At 27.9% G+C, this 12634-nt stretch overlaps 1 protein-coding gene across 1 annotated transcript in view; it reads left to right on the top strand.

Annotated features, from left to right (window-relative positions):
• Nucleotides 1–473: 473 nt before the first annotated feature.
• Nucleotides 474–12634, top strand: part of LOC123655308 — a 33056-nt gene continuing 20895 nt past the window's right edge. Inside the window, exon 1 of the mRNA XM_045591119.1 lies at nucleotides 474–724. The gene's annotated coding sequence lies outside the window, so the exon portion shown is untranslated. The remainder of the gene's footprint in view (nucleotides 725–12634) is intronic.

The raw sequence follows: 12634 nt of genomic DNA, 5'->3' as shown, positions 1-12634 counted from the left end.
CACCTTAAATGTGCCAACCGAGGCCATGAACACTCCAACCTCACTCTACGCCACTGAAACTAGTGTATTGATATGAAACACTCGAATGATTAAATTTGTCACTTTAAAATTAATCTAAGACCATAATACAAATTTCAAAATTGTTATGTCACTTTTAAATATATTGTATTCGGTAATACCTCATTAATAAAAATGTTAATATTTACTAAAATCGCTGTTCTCCAATGTAGCTAAACAATATTATTTTATTGTAACATTTAATATAATTATATTTTTATACAACTAATTAATTCTAAATTTCTTATTTATCCCTGATGTGAACAGATTTATCTGTGTCAATAAAAAGTTTACTTCATAATAAAGAATAGGGAATCTTTTTGTACCATAATAAATGAAGACGTCACTAATTCAAATGCTTTTCAACGAACATCAATTCATTTCAATGTGTGTCGTAATATCGGTGCTGTTATAAACACTAAGAAAAATCATCAGTTCGTATAAGCGTCTGGTTTCCAACACGGCCTCGCGCATTCAGTTGTGTGTCTAATTTCGATTGGAACGAGTGTTTTTATCCTGCCTTCTTCTTCACTAAACAATGACAAATACCAAGCGTCAATAATTGAAGAATAAAACGTGTTGGATTTAGTGAATGTGCTCAGTATTATTTTTTATTTATTACTGTTTACTATCGTCAATTTGAAGATTTTTAACTACTTTATAAAAGGTAAAAAATTTGAAATAATTACATGACTACATGTCTCTAGGACAATTGATTTTTTTTACACTTTGACTAAACAAAAACAATACCAAATTATGTTGTGTCTCATTAGGAATTTCCATAGCTATAAATATAACAGAAAATATTATCAATCAAGTCGTTTGTATCGTTATTATAAATTAATATAAATTTGGACGCAAATCATGACCAGTTTATGAAATATTTAGGTTTCAAGATATATATCTATCTACCTATATAATTATTCTTCATTGATAATAATAAAATCCTCATGTCATCAATAGCAGTACCATAGGCTATATTTGTAACTCAAAAACATACATATTTTTTAATGAAACATAATAATAAAACATAATAACGTATTTATATAGTTTGAATACATACTATTTTGTAAATAAAATATTTTCTTAATTTAAATTTCAAAAATTGTTTGTCTAAGCTTGTTTGTGTTCATTAAAAATTAAATTTATTAAAATAGTTTAAAAATCAAAGATCGAAACTGTTGCAATTAAACGTATATAAACCGGTTGATATGCAACGGTATCCTGGATGTATGCAAATACATATACACGTGTAGTAAAAATGAAGACGCTATCTTAAAAATTTAAAAGCTATATTTGTAATATATCGACACATTTTAAAAAATATTTTAAAGTTTTTAATCCGCCAACCCGCATTGGAGCAGCGTGGTGGATTAATCTCTAATCCTTCTCCTACATAGGGAAAAAGGCCTATGGGAGAGCAGTGGGATATGACTGGCTGAAGCAAAAGTTTTTAGATTTAATTTTACTATATTATAAGTTTCATTTAACCATTTCATGCGTGTTTATTTTTCATACCAGACAAATTAATTGACATTTAGTAAAAACCGCTCACATTAATCGAAACGTGATGCTTGTATGTCATTCTCGATGGTAACTTTCTGGCGTCGAAATGATACGAAATATTGTTGTACTCAAAAAACATATACATTTTCATATGTAAACTAGCTCTGCCCGCGACTTCGTCCGAGTGGAGTTAAAAAAAAGTATTGTTCAGTTCGCAGACTAAAAAATAAAAATCTAAAATAAAAGTACCTAAGTTACTCCTTATTACATCAGCTATCTTCGAGTGAAAGTCCCGTCAAAATCAGTCCAGCCGTTTCAGAGATTAGCCGGAACAAACAGACACACAGACAGACAGACTAAAATTTAAAAAATGTTATATCGGTATGTGTATCATGTATAAATCATTATGCAGTAAAGAGTGGTTATTTTAATATTACAAACAGACACTCCAATTTTATTTATTTGTATAGAATATAGAAGATGCATTCTAGTCCTTTTTTTTGGCTTGTCCTAACCTTTAAATTGCAATATCAAAGTGTTATTGACACTAGTTTTATATATTAATGTCAAATTTATGACAAATTTTTATGACTGTTAAATCATAAATTTTAATTTTTCGATACGCATATTTCTCGTTTAAAAATATTAGCAAATCACAATCACCTTGAATAACGTTAACAAAAAGACGATATTGGCTAACATCTCCCACCGTTATGTTAAAATATATCGTCAACTGTGAGAAGAAATACTAAAGTTATAAGTAACTCGAGTAAGATGTACAATTGGATACGCAAAAGATTACGGTGCCGTTTTTTACATTATTTCAATACATATATGATCGTACAATATATATAACATACACCGTACAAATACATCTACTGAAAGAACCGGTAGAACTGGATTTTTTTTATAATTTAAATTGGTTTTGGTTCAGTTTTTTTTAATTTTTTGTAAATAATGGGATTCTGTACATACTGCGAGTGAGCCTCTACGTACAGGCGTACATATCCTCACAGAACATAAATACATACGTGTATATAAACATTTATAAGAAATATTAAATTATTAACTATTTTAACTAATTTTATTTTTAATTAACACTTACAAATAAGTTTAGAGAAACAAATAAAGCTCTTCCTTTTTGAAGCTCCTACTTTAGATTAAAAAAAAATACAAAATGGTAGTAAAATATATATAAATAAGCAAAATTATTACGTTTCGTTAAAGAAATATGCAAGCATATCTTTGAGCTACTAATGCAGTTGATGATATTATTATCGATGACATAAGGATTTTATTATTATTAAAAAGTATAATTATATGCATACATATATGTGATATTCATAGATATATATTTCATTTGTAATGAATGTTCTTATAAGTATATATTTCACACCCAGACCCACAATTCCTGGAGCACAAAGCAGTATTACGGCAATAAGCGCAAACGAGCTAGTCGTTCGAGATAATTTAGCGTTTTGATAGTTAGTTCTTAAAATAAAACAACATTCATAGTTATTTAAATGTGAGTATTTAAGGAAATGCAAAAAGACGAAAATGTCAGAAACAGATATCATTTAATGTTTAGTAGAGATGCATAAAACTTCGACCATATAATACACCAAAAATGTGCAATTAACCTTGAAATTTAACAGCCCTTGTACCTGTTGTGATCAGATCACTCACCTTTAAAACTAAAACAATCAATCACACACACACATAGGTAAAAACGAAATATAAATTTTGGCAGTATAACAATTGACATCGACACCCACATTAGCCACTACATATTGAGCAGAACCGGAATGATATACAAGAATCAATGTACATTAATAAAAATAGAGCACTTATAAATTTCATAGCCGCAAACTGTATTATTTTTATAATTAATTAAATGTTTATTATAACTGGACTTGAGTTAAATTAGGCGATCACTTTTAAATATATCTATCAAGAATATTAAAAGATACAACTGAAAGTACACAGGGGAAAACAGAACCTAAAAGATATAGAAGTTTTTAGAAATTATTAAAAATAAACATAATTTTAAGAAACATCACAGGTACATGCAGATTTAATTAGACGGAATATGGAATGTATTGTGAACAAGAATAAGAAGAATTTATGTTTTGCCAAAATGGGTAAAACCGACTAATATATTTACCGGTTGTAAATAATGCTTAACTAAATAACTGGATGTCCTTGGTGTAATGTGTCCTTCTGCATCTGATAAGAGATTAGATTTTGGAGACAATTATAAGTATTATTAATGAGATACAAAATTAGGTCACACGAGGATGTTCAAAATATTTAAATATTTTTTACGTCTACAATTAAGGATATATTAGTATTGTTCCATCGTTTCGAAAACATTTTAAAAATATTAAAAACAAGTTTATTAAATAATTAAAATTAAAATATTATTTGACTGTTTATCTCATTTCAAAACACCATATGTAATTTAGAAAACGATTTCTAACCACTAATATTGTAATTAATTGTAAACGACTAACGCCGAGTTGCATGAAAAGAAATTAAAATTTAAGTAGTGATTAAACTAATTTAATCGCAAGAATTGTATGAAATTCTTGTGATTAAATTAGTTTAATCTCTACTTAAATTTTAATTTTGTTTCGTGCAACTCGGCGTAAAATTTGTAAATATAAATTTCGATTAATTTTCATATTAATATACTAAAGGATATAAACAAATGAGTATAACAAAAAGTCAAAAAAACAATAAAAGTAAAATTTGGTAGATTTAAGCTTTTATAAAATTCCATAACGTAATTCACAATTGTATACCTTCTTAATAAAGGTATTAAATTAATTAAGATAGTGTGACAGTGTTATCCGAAAAACCAAAATATTTTTGTATTTTATGTTGGTTTGGTTAACAGAAGATTACAAGTCTCAAGTAGTATTATGTTCGTGTGGTGAGTAAGATTACCAGAACTCCTGGGGATGGACGCATCGCGCTTTCGAGTCATCGGATACCTTAACACCATTCTGACTTCTGTTGACATGTGAAAAGCGAATAAAATACAAAAGAAGAAATTAAAACAATGGATTGCCCCATGTAATGTAATGCTTAGTTTGACTTATAGAACAGGCTTATTTATATCTGTTATCAACATTCTCATCTCATTATTTTAAAAATTAATAATAGTTGCACAGTATTGATTGACGATGTAAATATTTAACGATAAAAACCAAAGAATAATAGAGAGACATCTTAACTGTCTCATAATAAGGTCTATTTTTTTAATTTGCCTTACTCTCTTACAATAATACATTTATGTTGTTAAAATTCAATTAGTCGGGTAAAGCCATTATAACTCTTTGTCACTTTAATAAATAATACAACGATTCGATAAAACAATCGATTAAAAACGCATTATTAGCGATAACTCAAAAAGTACATACTCATCAGGTCTCGAACAATCTAAATGACACATGACAAGCACCAGCTTTCTATTATAAAAATCATCAAAATCGGTACACTCAGTAAAAGGTGTAATACATACAAAATGCAGTCACATTGAGATGAGAACGTCCTCTTTTTTTAAGTGGCTTAAATAATAGGTAAATAAATAAAGTAATGGACAACAACTGAACGGAAAATGACGAAATCATAATAATTTTAGTTTGCAGATTCATTAAATAATTTAGCAAGAATCAAGGCATAAGTTTGGATGAGAGTCATCTTCTTAATTATTGTTAAAGTTGAAAATTATTAAAAATCCATTACTTTAATGATTTTTCAACAAGCACAATATACCTGTAAATCTTAGCTACAAGTATTTATAGGAAAAAGGCTCCGTATGATATGCTACGTACTTGTTAATTTATTTCTTAAGCTCTTTATTATACTTACAGCAATATTATACAAAGAAACAAGTCATTGAAATAAATAGCTGTGCTATATTTCTTATTGACGGACAAAGTAATAACAGAAATGATCCATTCTTCATTGTGCTTTTTTGTTATTAAAAAAAATCTTAGGTTAATATTATATAAAATAATGCAAATGATAATATTGTATAGAACCTGTAATCTTAACCTATCCTACCTACATACGAGTTATAACCTACATAATTATATACAAACTTATATAAATTGACGATTACTATAAAATTAACTCATGTTTCAATTCTAAAACTAAATAGAGAAGTTAGGATTTGTTTCAAAACGCACACATAATCATTTTTTGTGTGTTTTAAATACTTACATAAACAGCCGACTTAACCTTATATAGGTGTATGGCTTCATAAATAAAGAATAAAAAGAAAATACTTACATAAACTGATTATTTACACAAATATCCAAAATTGTTTAAAAAATGAGATTTTAAATATATTATACGAACACGACGATTTTTACGTGACATCTTATACCAAACAAATGATTTCTTGAAAGAACGATATTTTTGAGATACAAATAAGCATTGCATAAAAGAACTTTTTTGTATCCTTTAATGATTTAATTAAAGTCTTGGAGCTCGAATCTCCCTGCGGGATGTTTTTCATAAGGTATACATTAACGATTGCGTCATAATGTATTCATTTATATATTCACAAAAATATCAATTGGTTTGATAAATAGAAATAATCGCAGTATAAACAGGAGAAGGAATAACAAAATTGTAACTCCAGTTTCGGACTGCGCATAGTAAACGTCTACTTTTTGGGTTATGATATTCGCATGTATAATAAAATCCTACAAACGATTTTTAAATTGTCTGGGAATAAATTTAAAGTTTGTATTGAAAAGAAAAATAGCTGTTGTTCGGTACAGGATTATATAAATGATCATCATTATCATAATTTCATCCAATTGCAGTCCACTGCTGGACATAATAAAAATAAACTAATATATAGAAATTGAAAATTAAAAAAAAAATGAGTGTGCTTTAAACCACATGTCTGAAGTAAAACTATAGAATACAAAAAGTATCGTCTGCGCAACAGTTTTATAGTCATTTATAAATACAATAATAATAATTTCCAAGTCTCAATACAGATGAAGACATCAAGCATCAAGCAAGCACGATTTTGACATTTTTTTATCATGTGTATAAATCAGCTTCACCTAGATATCGTACGACTTTCAATAGACTTGATGATGCCCTTCATATTGACAATATAGATGTCATACAATTATTGTATATTTTTTACATCATCATGTTTGTTGACATTTATAATAAAAAGAATTTTACTTGTTGTCAACAACATTTTACAACAGCTAACAATAGAAAAAAACAACATCTTTATCGTTTGTAATAGAGATTATAGGCTATAAAGTGTCACGTTTTGACTAATAGTACAAGTGACCAATAGTAATGTAGACAAAACACCATAGTATCAACACTACTTACATCACACTGTCTAAACAGAAACAAAATTAAAAACTACTTTAATTTATAAATTTTAGATGTGTATTTTTATGCTTGCTTTATACTGGCTATGTTCTTTATATTTTAGTAAAGTTCTTTTAGAATTATTGTATTATTCGAACTAGAAACCAGCTTAACTATATTATATTACATATATCTTTTTGCTTATAATATTTTAATAATTATTGTCTAAACATTAAAACATAAATGAATGTTTAAAAAACAAAACTTGCTTGTGTGAGTCTGCAATCAACCTTGAAAAATTCGACGTCGTAAAAAACACTGATTGAAGCTTTTATGTTATATACTATCAACAAAATTGTAAAATTTAACACGTAGTAATTCTAAATGGTAGGAAATAATAATATACGGAAACGAAACGTAATAATTAAAACATAAAACTGAACCCTAGTGGATATGATAATTTGTATATAGGTGTAAAAACAAAGAAACAGTCATACTTTATCAGTTTATCAATCAATACTATTTATCTACTTTACAACAATATTTAAATCATTCGCATAATTGAAACAGAAATTTTTTTGTCCTTTATAATTTCTGTAGTAATAACTTAAAACATACTTACATACATACACAAAAAATTAATTAAACAATCAGTTAACTTAAAGATGCGAATTGTCTTAAGTCGATAACAAACATAACTTAGGTATAAATTAATGTGCAGTGATTGTAATATTTAAATAGCAAAATATATAAAATGTGTGTTTCAACTTCACGCGACTGAAGAACTTACTCGTTAAGAACGATTATCGTAAAATTTTAAATTTCAAATATTCCATAAATTAATTAAATTATGAATAATTATAACAACATAACTCTAAAATCGAAACATAAATTGACCCTTGCTATTCTTGCTATTCTTGCTATACTTGCTATACTTGTTACAGCCAAAAGCGCTAAAAAACGTCTTTTCCGCGTCAAAACTAATTCCTTCAATGATGATGACATTTAAAAAGAGATGATTAATTAACATTTTCAGCGACGGTTTACGGGTTTGATTTCCGCTCGGGATGGACATTTGTATAGGTATAAATTTTTCCCCCTTGTTTTGATGTCTGTCATTGTCGTCGTGAGTCGGAGAGCACGTTAAGCTGTCGGTCCCGGTTGTAATCATAAATACTTGATAGCGATTGTTACTCATAGTAGGGTTACCCTTTTTTTATTTTCGGATGTAAATACATTTGTCATATTTGTTATGTATTTGTTGTATTAATACTTACATAAGACTAGTTACTCTCTGCTTGTGATACTTCAATTATAACATCCTAAGGCCAAGCAGTCACTCGAATTCTAATTACATGGTTGAATCAGCCGTGATACTATTACGGTCAGTAGATTAAATCCTTCAAACCCAAACTGGACCAAGCTTCGCAATTTATTAGATGGTAATTACATATCTGATACATTCATGAATTATTTGTTTCTTAAATAATAAATCGTATAATATACATGCAGGATAATTCATAAAATTTAAGTAAGTATAATATATTATTAAACGTGAAAGCAAAATGAATGAATTCAACTAACTTATTTCTCTTACATATTAATTTGAAACTCGTTTATTATTTTCAATTTATTTTCTTATGTAAATATTACTGAATACGTTCCATATTTATATTATAAACTAACAATGTAAAGCTTTACCATAGACTAAATGTACTATAAAATGCAAACAAAAAGAAAATAGAAAAAAATAAGCTATTATAATTATAAAAAAATAAATAGGCTTTCATTACATCATAGTTACGTAAAATCTAGGATCATTATATTATTAGTATTATGGAACAGATGCTCGATATCTAAGTAATAAATCCACTGTATCTTACGGTATCTCAAGGAAGATACGCAATAAACATTCCTTCGACTTTTTAACAAGAGTTGTTATAGTAGGTTGTTTGAGAGAACTATTTTAGAAACAATAAGATCATGTTTACTCGTTTTGTATTGTATATATTGTATTATATATATATCTTAATATATATAAATCTCGTGTCACAATGTTTGTCCTCAATGGACTCCTAAACTACTTAACCGATTTTAGTCAAATTTGCACACCGTGTGCAGTTTGATCCAACTTAAAAGATAGGCTATATTTTATTTTGATATATTATGTTATTATTATATTTCAGAAAAAAATAAGGTGATACGAAGTTCGCCAGGTCAGCTAGTATATATATATATATATATATATATATATATATATATATATATATATATATATATAATGTGTCTCCATATTAATTTCTGCTGCTATATATATTTCTGTGCTGTGTGGCTACGGCACTAAAGAATTTAGCCACCCCCTCTCTTCCCGTGGGTGTCGTGAGAGGCGACTAATGGATAACAAGGTTCCACAACCGCCTTGGAACTTAAGAAGCCGACCGATGGCGGTATAACCATCTGCTGGCTTCCAACTCCTACTATCCAACTGCTGGCTTTGAAATACACAGGCCAAAGACGGGCAGCAGCGTCTTCGGTGCGACAAAGCCAGTACTGCGGTCACCAACCCGCTTGCCCAGCGTGGTGACTATGGGCAAAACACATGAGTTCACGTTATTTTTGGCGTAAACTTGTGGAGGCCTATGCCCAGCAGTGGACTGTATAGGCTGTAATGATGATATTATTTTCTACTAACGAAGATATATTAAAGACTGTCGAATTTATCTATAACATATATATTTATCGAGTTGTAATTAAAACAACAAAGTATGCCATCTTTGGCTACCATTTGATGAACGTTGAATATAAACAATCAAAACGTTGTTGTGCTCTTAATTTAAAAATATATATTAATAAATATCATTATATATATAAGGTAGGTACGTATATATAACTTTTTTGCATATTTCTGTACACAAAAAATTTAATGAACACAAGGTAATTAGTCCATAGAAATATTTCCTCGAGTCCTTCCTACGTTGTGAGTTCCGTGTTACTTGTATTCAACTTGCTCCTAGTATTTCATGTAATATCAATCTCTTCTTTCCTCTCCCTCGTTTCCTCACCTTGTCTCTTGGTAGCAATTTTTATTGTTTATTTGGCCATCTTTTTCGTTTTATTTTGCAATAATTTTCGACCCATTTTCATTTCGTTTCAATCGTAGGTACATATACTATTCAAGGGTTTGTAAATTACTGTTTTATTGATAAATTTTTTTAAAGTTTAAAACATATTTCCGCTTTCTTATAAAGCATGCATTTACATTTCAATTCGTTATTTTTATCGCTTTCGGTTATTAAAGTGTTTTTAGTTTCATAAACTAATTTCAACTATTAGTATAAATTAATTTTTTATCTTAATTGTCTTCATAATATGTGCCTTACATTTTTATCCCTCTTATAATGTTTTTATTGATCTTTTATTCAATATATTTCCTTATTGGTACATTTAAAATATATTTATAAAAACACAAATAAAAATATAAGCATATATATCATTGATCATTTTATTACTTTGACTAATTTTAATATAAATAAAACTTATAAAATATTAAAGTTTCTCTTACTTCGTGCCAGTCGTGATAAAATAATTTCTTCTTTAAATATAGAATAAATTGTTCCTATTACTTTAAAAAAAATCTTTAGTAAATTTTCTAATGATTAATAGTAAAAAATCAGTTTCCTTACAATATGACATAGTAAAACATGTTAAATTCTCTAATATCTTTAGCACGTAAACAATTATAAATAGTATGATAATGTAATGATAGTTGTAAGTTGTGATTGAAGTAAATAAATTTAATAATGTATTCAAATCAATTAGATAGGTATAGCAGGTGTTTGATATGTTAATGGGTTAAGCTTTGTATGAAGGTTGTAATGCGTTAAGATTTAAATATGGCAGATTGAAGAAAAAATAAGTATGTAAAAGTGTTTGATTATATAATGTTATCAGGAAAATCACGAAGTTTTAGTTAAAAAGAATAAGGGCATAAATAAATTAATTAATTAATTCGTGTTAATATAATATTGAAGCTCGCTTTTGAATATTGTGTTTCGTGAAAGACTTACATTTTGCCCGCATATAATGATACACCAAAACGCATTTTTGGGCTAACTGTTTTAATCAGACGTTTCAGTTCAATGACCGCTTCGTAAATGTATCAGAACCAAGTTTTTCGCAGTAACTTAGTTGATATCACACGAAACTGATTTTGCCATAATACATTATTACGTGCTATCAAAATTAAGCCAGCTTAGTTCATTAAAAACATTAGTTTAATCTTATTACAAAAAATGGAATTAAAACTCATTACTTACAAAATGATTTTGTTCAACTAACTATTTGAAATAATCATAGATTTTGTAAGACAGTTATTTAAAAATATTGTCACACATTTCAAGCATATTCTTACAGAAAAACTTTATCAAGAGTTACAATGGCGGCATATTAGAGAAGTTTTTACCATCATAGTATACTATGTCCTTAACATCCTTCCTTTCTCCTGTATCCTCTAAGCTTGTAATGTATTTACTTCTTCTCCGAAATTGGGAAGTAGAATTGAAGTAATAAAGTTGAATCATAAAATAAAGAATATATTTTCTAATACCAAATGGACATATCGTTCAACTTTCAAATATACAGAATACCAGATCGAAACGAAGGCGTAATTGATGCGCTTATACTTAGATATAGAAGACATTTCAGTTCAATGACCTTATCGTAACTGTGCCAAATTTGTCAAAATCAATTCAATTGGGAGGTAGTTAAATTATGACTGGCAACATAACGCAGCGGATATTGGTTTCATGGAAAAGTAACACACTTTCAAGATCAAACAAGTTAAGTGTACATAACTTGTTTAATTTGGAATAGTATTATGTATAAAATACTTAGTTTTTATAGTTGCTGTAAAAATATTAGAAATAATCGAAAACATGTACAATTTTCATTTAGATAAATTGATAAGATATACTAACCCTTTAATTTTCTGTTTTTTTTTTTTTTTTTTTTTTAATATTATTATGATTCAAATACATTTGATACACAAAATTGTTATCTGTGATAGAAATAAACTGATTTTTCGGTTTCATTCTATTCAGAATATTTAGCAATAAGATCTTATAATTTATAAACAGGTTTTATAAAAGAGTTAAAAATAGAACAAAATTCTAAGTTGTACATATTCTGATCACAATTTATATATTGATTAAAATACATTTGCGGAAAGGTCAAATTTTAATTCTCTTTTTAAAAACACAATGATCTCTTAAGTATTATATGATATAATCTATTTTCTATCTTCTTCTATATATATAAATAAAAATGAATGTTGCTAAGCGCATAACTCGAGAATGGCTCGACCAGCTCGGCTAATATATATTTTTTTATGTTCCTTAAGGCCCACGGAAGGTTTCAATACTAAAAAAAAATTACTATTAACTTTTGACAAAACGAAGTCTGTCCGGGCATCTAGTATACTAATAGCAATGTACCGTCGTGTTCTTGGCCTAGCAGTGGGCCGTTTAGTTTGCTTCAGTTTAGTTTTCATTGGAATTAATTAAAAGTGTCATGTCAATTAAACGATATGAAACGCGAACGCTGAAACGCTGTCATTATTATCTTCAAACAATGGCAGTTGTCATGTCAAAAATTGTCATCTCATCTCTTTTTAATGTTTTAAATATATTTATTGTTTTGCAATTTTCAGTACAAG

The sequence above is a fragment of the Melitaea cinxia genome, chromosome 7, assembly GCF_905220565.1.
Source record: "Melitaea cinxia chromosome 7, ilMelCinx1.1, whole genome shotgun sequence".
In the NCBI taxonomy this organism is placed as follows: Eukaryota; Metazoa; Arthropoda; class Insecta; order Lepidoptera; family Nymphalidae; genus Melitaea; species Melitaea cinxia.
This window is presented reverse-complemented; position numbering and strand designations above follow the sequence as displayed.